Source organism: Myodes glareolus, chromosome 22 (assembly GCF_982192425.1).
Source record: "Myodes glareolus chromosome 22, mMyoGla1.1, whole genome shotgun sequence".
Lineage (NCBI taxonomy): Eukaryota > Metazoa > Chordata > Mammalia > Rodentia > Cricetidae > Myodes > Myodes glareolus.
The window spans coordinates 56,613,460-56,616,374 of NC_142047.1; positions in this window are offsets into that span (position 1 = coordinate 56,613,460).

Genomic DNA, 2,915 nt, shown 5'->3' on the forward strand with positions numbered 1-2,915 from the left:
CTTGGTGTGACAGGAAGTGAACATCTCAATCAGGCAAGAGACAATGCCAAGTTAAGTGGAAAATCCATGACATTGGGAGAAAGAAAGAGATAGGGATAGAGTGCTTCATACGACAGCCAGCGTTTCCTGTCTTCGGGATGAACGGCAGAGTCTGTACACACTGTAGCTTCCCTCTGCATGTGGACAGCCACGCATTGCTCTGAATCACACCTGTGTACTCCCTGCATGTGTGCTACTCTCTGCATTTTGCTATTTTCAGGCTCTCCAGGATGCTGAATCACAATGTGCTGTGTTGGAGTCCAGAGACAAGTAGAAAGGATAGCAAACCCTTCTATGGAGGAACATGTATCCGGTGAGAGAATAGGAGCCTGAATAAAACCACTGTGTGCCGGGTTGTTTGTTATTTGTTTGTTTTCTCTTTTGGTTTTTCAAGACAGTGTTTCTTTGTGTAAGAGCTCTGACTGCCCTGGAACTTGCTCTATAGACCAGGCTGGCCTTGAACTCACAGAGATCTGCCTGCCTCCGCCTCCCAGTGCTGGGATTAAAAATACACACCACCACCGCCCGACCACATGCCGATTTTCAACCGTTAACTTGCCACAACCTAAAATCACCTGAGAAGAGAGGGCAATCTAAGCAATTTTGTAGATCAGTTTGGCTTGTGGGCAAGTGTTGTGTAACGGTTTCCCCCCCATATTAAAACATTCCATCCTGCAGGGAAGCTCCTTAAACAGGAAGGTAAGCAGCTTCAAAAGAGTTTTAGGAAGTCCCTGAAACTGATCAGATGTCTTAATGCCCCTCCCTGCCAGAGTAAACAATTAAAACTGAGAATCCGACAAAGAAGACTCTGAGGCCAGACCAGCTACCTGGAAGAAGCAGAAACCAGCTGAGCTGCCCGGGAGAGGTTTAGACCAACTGAGGCACCTGGAGTGGTCCCTGTCCAAGCTGTTGAGCTGCCTGCAGGCTGTGTAGTGTGCACCAGCTTCCAAGCTTTGTGGGCTGTTGGGTGGGCTTTGGTGATGTAGCTGCCTTTGAACCGTGTCTGCTCCTATAAGTAACCCCTCACCCATATTCCTGTAAGTAACCCCAGTAAAATTTATTGGCTCACCAAGTAGGACTTTGGTGGGATCCATACTATGCTTTGTTACGGGTTCCCTATTGGGCGTGAGTAGATGTGCGTGTTACATCTCCCCAGGAAAAGTTTTGTCATACAACAGCATGTCCGTGAGGAACTGCCTTGATAGTTAATTGTTAGAAAAAGACTCGACCCATTGCGGGTGGCACCATTCCTTGGTCGGGGTGGTGGTGTTGTTCTGAGCTATATAAGGGAGAGAAAATCCAGATAAGAACAAGCAGGCACGGATCCTTTCATTTCCTTCCGCGCTCCACCTCAGACGGATATGATACTTTAAGCTCCCGCCTTGACTTCTCCACGGGGCTTGATCGGGAACCTGGAATTTAAGCCAGATAAAACCTGTCTTCATTGCGTTGCTTCTTACCGGGATATTTTATCCAGCAACAGAAAGGAAACTAGAACATTGTGGAGACACAAAAATCGGATCACCGGGGCTGGCTTGGATCATGGAGGAGGTGGGAGTCACAGGTCAGGACTGGACGTGGATGGTTCTTGCTGGAGAAGGGTAGGGATGACTCTATACGTAGGATAAGAAGTAGATGGAGACTCATCATGGGAAATCTCCAGCCAGTGAACTGCATGGCCAGAAATGACAAACAAAGCAGAGGCCAAGGGTGGGAACGAAGAAACAGGGAGCTGAGAACAACAAAAGGAGGCCGGGAGCTCCTGCCTGAAATAGCCTTAGTCTGCAGCTCAGGGGGTCACTAGACAAAGCCTGGGGTTCAGTGGGAGCTGAAGGATCAGGATAGAATGACAAAGGGAAGCGGGTTTAAGATGCGATTAAGATGCTACTGGATACGGAGGTGAAATAGAAGGAGGCACCCGAGGTAATCCTGGGTTCCATGGCGACTTCCTGGTAGGTACCTGGTCATGAGTAACCGCCCTGCAGATTAGGGGAGAGGCAGCTTGGACGAGAGAGGGTGAGGCCACCGGTGAATGGTGAGCTCGCAGTTCTTAAGGGACAGTCAGGCAGACTCAACTCCTCTGTAGAGACTTGGAAAGGCAGACCACACCCCCTCCACCGAGGGGATGGATGGATCCTGGAGTCACCAGTCTGGGGCAAAGCACCCCAGAGGAAGGGGAGCCTGGCCTGAGCCTGAAGCTGGGAGATTATCACACCCGCAGAACAGGCTGTGGTGTGAAAGGCAGTCTGGGTGAGCAGTGGCAGTGAAGGCACACCTTCATAGCTGGGGAAGCAGAGAAAGCAAGCAAGGCCATGGGGGCGGTGAGGCCCACGGGGAAGGGAGTGGGAACTGTGACAGGAGAGGTTTCTGGAGTAGAGAATTGGGGACATGCTTGGCAGACACAGAAGAGGAGCTGGAGAAAGAGGCGGGGTTGACAGCTAGGGAGAGGGTGGCACTCATAGAGAACTGACTTCCCAGGAGGGAGCAGGAGTGTTGGCTGCCAGGGCGCTTCTTCCTCTGTGGTTGAGAAAAAGCAGGAAGGATGGAGGAGGAGCTGGGAAAGGAACAGAGTTGTTGAGCAGCAAAACCAATTCTGCTCGTGGGGCATATGTGTGTGTGTGCGTGCGCACAAGAGAGACAAAGAGAGAGAGAGAGAGAGAGAGAGAGAGAGAGAGAGAGAGAGAGAGAGCACATTAGTTACTTTCTTCCTTGCTGTGACAAAGCACTCACCAGAAGCAGCTGAACAAAGGCAGAGTTTATTGGGCTCACAGTTTGAAGGAAACAGTCCATCACGGCGAGAAGGGCGTGGCGTCAGGAGCTTGAGAACGCAGGCTCACACTACATTAGCAGTCAAGAAGAAGAAGCGTGATCCTGGT